The sequence below is a fragment of the Amphiprion ocellaris genome, chromosome 20 (genome assembly GCF_022539595.1).
Source record: "Amphiprion ocellaris isolate individual 3 ecotype Okinawa chromosome 20, ASM2253959v1, whole genome shotgun sequence".
NCBI lineage: Eukaryota > Metazoa > Chordata > Actinopteri > Pomacentridae > Amphiprion > Amphiprion ocellaris.
Genome location: NC_072785.1, coordinates 1,655,708 through 1,662,770, shown reverse-complemented (window position 1 = coordinate 1,662,770; position 7,063 = coordinate 1,655,708). Strand labels below are relative to the sequence as shown.

The 7,063-nt window shown below is 39.5% G+C and overlaps 1 long non-coding RNA gene across 1 annotated transcript; it reads left to right on the top strand.

Annotated features, from left to right (window-relative positions):
- Window positions 1–1,240: 1,240 nt before the first annotated feature.
- Window positions 1,241–6,728, top strand: LOC129347706 (uncharacterized). The gene is made up of 2 exons (XR_008599935.1): window positions 1,241–2,600; window positions 6,196–6,728. It is a non-coding gene; the product is annotated as an uncharacterized LOC129347706 (long non-coding RNA).
- Window positions 6,729–7,063: the final 335 nt, after the last annotated feature.

Below are 7,063 nucleotides of genomic sequence, written 5' to 3'. Positions count from 1 at the left end.
GGCACGCTGTGACACCTAACTTCCATTGTGACATTCATGTGCATGAATGTCTCTGTTTTCAGTGTGTTATATTATCGTCTGTTAGAGTTGGGTGAAATACTGTAGGCTGCAAATTAATATGTAACTCACAATAAATAAGCAATAAATGCAACTAAACATCTCTACATTTTTTTTAAACTTCAAAGTTGCTCATATCCAAAGTGTATAAGAACAAACAAACAAGACAACAAAAAAAAAGCTGGAGAGATTTTAATAGCATTTTAATCCACTGACAGGTGCTTGATAGTCTTGCTTGCATTGTATACCACAGGGAGGAGAGCCAGATCACACATATACGAAGCTGGGAAACCAAAGAGGAGAACCAAATCATAGACAAAGATGTCCATCTTTCACAAGCAGCCAAAAAACAAAGTTGTTTCTTTCTTGTTTATAGACTCAGATTAAGATGTAGAAGAGTTTCTATTTCTTGTACTATAATCATTTTCCAGCTGCCGAACTCTTGGAAAACCCCCAATGCCACGTACCCGTGTTGTGTTACTAAGATAACTGACAAGTTGTCATGTCATTCACTGCAGCCTAACTGCATATTAGACAGCATTATTATTATGGTGAGTTTGATATTTATTGTTTTTTTATCTCTCTTCTGTTTTTGAAAAAATCTAACAGAAAATGCTGTGTTTTTCTGGCATGGAGGGATTTTAGCCAGGAAAACCACTGAGACCCAAATGTTAAAAGTAGGAGTAAATACTTAGACTGCTAAACTGGGGTTTTCTTCACTCAAGTATTAAATAAACAGAAAATGGAGATAAAATAAATGTTGCTGATTTTTGTTACAGCGATGAAGCAAAGTAACTGAACATGCTGATGACACATAAAAATATAATTACTTAACTGGTTATATTAATTTTTTTTGCAGATTTAAGTGTTTTCAAGCCTTAAAAACAGTCAGAATTGAATTTCGATATGTTGAAAGTGTTAATATGGAATTTTTGCCCAATGGTGCCAAAAAAAAGTACTGCATCGGCTTTGACTGCTTAAAAATGAGTGAATTAAATTCAAACTGATTAAAAATATATATAGCATCCAGAACACACAATGAAAGAGGCTACTTAGATGAAATATACACTATCATTCAAAAGTTTGGGGTCACCCAGACAATTTCACGTTTTCCTTGAAAACTCACACTTTTATCCATGTGCTAACATAACTGCACAAGGGTTTCTAATCATCAATGAGTCTTTCAACACCATTAGCTAACACAATGTAGCATTAGAACACAGGAGTGATGGTTGCTGGAAATGTTCCTCTGTACCTCTATGGAGATATTCCATTAAAAATCAGCTGTTTCCAGCTACAATAGTCATTTACCACATTAACAATGTCTACACTGGATTTATCATTCATTTCATGTTATCTTAATTTTTTTTTAACTGCCTTTCTTTCAAAAATGAGGACATTTCTAAATGACCTCAAACTTCTGAATGGGAGTGTAAGTGTTAGAAGATGTAACCCAACATCCCAACATAAGTTCCAGTAAAATCTTTCATAGTTAAGTCTGTTTGATCATAAGGAATAGTTGGAAGTTAAAATCTTACCTTTGGTGTGTTAATAAAATGTCTGCTCTATTTGTGTTGTCATTTTCCTAATACGGGTTTCATTTCAGCCTGTAATTCATTGATTAATCATTGGGCTGTGAAACTAAAGCTGAAATTAGTTACACTTGTAAGTTGGGATGATTGTCAAGACTGAGTGTCAATACAGCTCATTAAAATAACATTTAGAATCCAGAAAGTTTAAACACATCACTGGTAATGAGGATTCATCACGACAAGGGAACCTTTTCTCATGACATGTCATTTGAGACAATTGTAATACAAAAATATTAACAGGTGCAACTTCAAGTGTTGAATCTCAACTGTTTTACAAAGCTCTATTATTACCGGTGTTGTCTGTATTGTTGCTTACAAACACATTTATTATTTTGGTGATGAAAACTTGAGATCATTCCAGACGTACATTGTGAACACAGTCCTTGTTTTCTCTTCAGCTGTTTAAAAGAACAGGGTCAGGCTGTGTTTGTAAAAGCCCCCAATCCCTGCGATTTACCTCTAGTATTATCTCTCTGTGGGTCATATTAATAGGCATAAACAAAGGCTTTCCCGTTCATGTACTGCCTGCACATGTGTGTTCTCTTGGATGAAGTATTGCCCTCAATTTATAGCTCTCTGTGTGTGACAGCAGGGGAGGGCCTTTAGTCCACCAAATAAGAGAAACCACAGCACAGTGAGTTTTCCTTTTTTGACACAAGCATTCAGTCACTCTCACCAAACATCACATCACATTCCCATCAAAACACCACACTTCCTTAAGAGCAGAATAACCTCAGAGGTGACATCCACTGAAAAACAAAGTCTTCAAGGTGATTAATGTGTTTCATCTTACTTTTATATGTAAATCAGAACACACCTGTGAAGTTATTTTTATTTTCTTTCAGTCCTCACTGAATCTCAACCGTCTTCTTCCCCACGGGACTGTGTGCTCCATGACGGCTAGAGAGCCGGGACGTGTGTCAGGACCTTTGATGTTTCTGAAGTTGACAGGTGAATCCCAAGGCATTGTCACTTCTCTCACACTGTTATCTCTGTGCACATAACAGCAGGATCTCTTAGCAGGTGCCATTCAAAGGTACGTGGGAAGTACCTGCAGTGAGTTGGCAAACTGCAGATGACACCTGAACTAAAAGGTGATGCCTGATGGGTGGCAGATGGGTCCTGTGGTCTACCTCCATTTCCATAATCTATGCTAATAATTCCTTTGAAGGGCTGCACAGTGGCTCGGTGGTTAACACCGTCACCTTGCAGCTAGAAGATCCCCGGTTTGCATCCTGGCCTTCCCAGGATCTTTCTGCATGGAGTCTCCATGTTCTCCTGTACATGTGTGGGTTTCTCCAGGTTCTCCAGCTTCCTCCCACAGTCCAGAAACATGCTGAGGTTCATTGGTAACTCTGAACTGTCCATAGGTGTGAATGTGAGTGTGATTGTTTGTCTCTGTGTGTAGTCCTGTGATAGACTGTTACCTGTCCAGGTGAACCTGTGATAGACTGTTACCTGTCCAGGTGAACCTGTGATAGACTGTTACCTGTCCGGGTGAACCTGTGATAGACTGTTACCTGTCCAGGTGAACCTGTGATAGACTGTTACCTGTCCAGGTGAACCTGTGATAGACTGTTACCTGTCCAGGTGAACCTGTGATAGACTGTTACCTGTCCAGGGTGTCCCCTGCTTTCACCCTGATAATGCTTTTCCACTAGCACTTTCTCTGCTCCACTTTACTCTGTTTGTGAGGTTTTCCATTGGGACATAGTACCTGGTACCAGGAACTATTTTAGTACCTACTCAGCCAGTTTTTTTTTGTTTTGTTTTGTTTTTTTTAAATGGCAACAACAACGGTATGCATTGCTTTTCATGGAACTTGGCAAAATTTGAATATGGCAACTAGACATGTACTGTGGGTGCAGGTATACCATCACCTCGATGTCTTCCATTGTTGTTGCATTTGTGCTGCACACAAATCACATTAAGGGAGGCCGTACTATGACAACTCCACCCATGATGAAGTGGTACTTAATTGAAATGGAAAACAACCTAAACTGAGTCCAGTTGAGTAGAGTCGAGCCAAGTTGAGCTGAGTAGGCGCGAATGAAAAAGCACCCTAAGTCAGCTTTGATAGACTCTATCCCCCCGTGACCCTAATCAGGATTAAGCAGTGTATAGATAATGGATGGATAATTCCTTTGAAGAAGCTACAGGTATGGTCAGCATATGTGATGCATTTATTGTAAATGCTTCTTGGACAGCAATTCCGTGAGCCAAAGAGCTGTTAATTTGTTCTTACTTTCTTCCCATCATGGAGAACCCAGCAACAGGCCCAAACAATGTGTTACTATTTTTCAAAAATTCCAAATTCAGTGCCCTGTCTCAGCCCAAAGCCCATTTGTTTCTGCTGAAAACATTAATATTTAAAGTTCCTCAAAACTGGCCTCTTACTGTCAGTCACGAAATGCAACATGAGCACACAATGTTCTGCAACAGCAGCATAAAAAACAGTTCTTATGATATTTGTTTTTGTCCTTGTTTGCTATTCTCACTGATTCAGTGACAGTGGTGGAGTTCTTTGCTGATGGTGTCAAGTAAATCTGATCAAACAAAACCACAAGGAATTTAAATATGAGAATATCAAATTCTCTGGAGCTTTTTTTTCACCCTCGAGGGCAGAACATCGTCATTTTATGAAACTAATATGCCAAAATGTTACATATTTTCAGATGTGCCACAGGGTTAGCAGTAATGAAGAGTTTTTACAGGACGCTGTGGTGGAGAGGGAGCTGAACCAGAAGGTAAAGCCCTCAGTTTAACAGTTGGTTTATGAGTGAATCTCACCTCTGGTCATGAGCTCTAGAACCAAAAAGTTACAGGGAGAGAAGCTTGGACGCCCACAGGGAGCTTGAAGTGGAGTCACTTCTCCTTCATGTAGAACAGATTGGGCATCTGATTAGGATGCATTCTAGGGTACTTCCTCTGGTGGTTTTTCAGGCACATTCAACTGAGAGGAAACCCTGAGGTAGACCCAGAATATCTAGTCTGGGAATTCCTTCCCCAGGAGGAACTAGAAAGTGTTACATCGAACCCTAACCCTGCCACTGTAGCTCAACTATGGATAATTACATGATGTGTAATTGTAATGATATGTATGCATGTATGTACGTATGGAAGGATGGATGTATGGATGGATGGACTTTAAGCAAACACTGAGCAAAACTAGCATCCATGTATAGTCATATCTCGGTTCGCCAATGTTCACTCTCCTTTTTCCACAACTTTCATCTTCACCAATTCTTGAGGTAAGTATCAATAGTTTTCAGTTGCTAAATGTTCCCCAGCTACTTGCTAAGTTTGTAGTTCTGCTTTATGGGAATGGGCAGGATGATACTGTGGGTTTATCAGAGCTTTTTTGTTTGTTTGACTGGAAACAACAATGACGAAAGCAACAAAACTCAAGCAGAGTCAAAGCAATGAGCTGAAATAGTGCTAAAATGCTCTGGAGAATTGGTACATCATTAATTTTTCATGTGAACAAGTAATTTCAGTCATGGTCTGCACCTTCTATAGCACCTGTCTAGCTTAGTGGTACTGAAAGTGCTTTACAATGTGTTTCTCACTGACCCATTCACACACACATCTGTACACCAGTGGTGACAGAACTTCATGCAAGGTGCCCACCTGCCATTGGGAATAACTTGGGGTTCAGTGTCATGCCCAAGGACTCTTCAGCATGCGGAGCGTCCAAGGATCAAAAAACTAACCTTGCGTTCAGTGGACAATCCACTCTACCACCTGAGCCACAGTCACCCATAAGATAAGATTTTAGATTTTTCTTGGCTTCAAAAAAGTGTTTTGCATATGTACTTTAGAACCCTTCTGATTTTTTTTTCTATTTAGTTTTGAATGTTTCCAAAATAGCCTTCGCCCCAAGTCACAGCTGCACAGTGGCTTGGTGGTTAGCACTGTTGCCTTTCAGCTACATGATAGCTAGTTTGCATCCCAGGCTGGCATCTTTCTGCATGGAGTTTATGTGTTTTCTGTGCTTCTCTGGGTACTCCAGCTTCCTCAAACAGTCCAAAAACATGCTGAGGTTAACCCCTTGACGACTATTGTTGCAAATTCGTAACATACTACTTTCATTCAGACTGTAGCTGAGATAGCGTATCCATTCCCCCAGTGCTGGTTTGTGCATATTCAATACGTACCTCGGAACCTTTTGCAAGCACTGGTAGGACCGGTCGAAGAGGGACCTAATTATTATAAATCTTTTATTATTATAATATATCTGTTCTATGTGTAATAAATAAATGAACAATCTCCACTTATTTTAGCATCAGCTGGAAAGCAAAAACACACTTTTTTTGATTATTTAATTATAAATAAATTTAGGTGACAAGGGGTTAGTTGGTGATTCTACATTGTCCGTAGGTGTGAATGTGATTGTTTGTCCATATATGTAGCCCTGTACAGACCTGTGACCTCTCCAGGGTGTCCTCTGCCTTCACCCTACATCAGCTGGGATAGGCTCCAACCCCTCTGCGACCCTGAGGAGGGTTTTTTATTTAAAGTTATTTTTTTGGCCTTTATTTGATAGGTGCAGTGGAGACAGACAGGAAAGGAGGGAGAAGAGTGGGGGGAAGACATGCAGCAAAGGGCCATGAGCGGGAATCAAACCCAGGCCACTGCGTCGGGGACCAGCCCCTGGACATGGATCATCCATTTAACTCCTTGACCTATCCGGGCGCCCCCTGATGAGTTTCAAGGGGTGTAGAGATAATGGATGGTTGTTTCTAATATAGAAGTAAATTCATTTCTTGGGGACTGTTTTCTGAAGACCTACCTGTTCTCAGCTGCTTTTGACTAAGTTCTTCTAAGAGTTATTTTAAATCTTATTTTATGACAAACTCTGCAGTGTAACTTTTAAAATGTCCTTGCTTCCCAACTTTTGTTTTTGATTCTTTTACTTTTCTGCATCCTTAAATTTTAATGACCTTTTTAATGATTTTATAAATGTTTTCTTTCTTTTTATAATTGTGTTTTCATCTGCTGTTTTAATGTCCTTGTGAAGCACTTTGAATCACCTTGTTGTTGAAATGTGCTATATAAATAAACTAACTTTAACTTTAACTTTAACTTTAACAGGAGATTGAAACACATTTGATGCTCCACTGAGAATTCAGCAACAGTGTATGTGACACTGACTCTTATGACTTGTCATTTTTACTTACACCAAAGAGGTTCTGTTTTAATTACCATTTGTCTCTCTGTTGGCAGGATAATGCAAAACACTAATAACAAATTTGGTGAAGAGGTGAAGGTGGGCACCTATTACTCTTTGGTGCGGATCTGATTGGTTTGTGAAATCTCATATTAGAGAAGAGTGGTTGACCTTGACTGAGATCTGTGCTTTCCGAGAGCCTTCGTCATTTGAATTTATTCCAAAAATGCATCGTTTGAGCTGT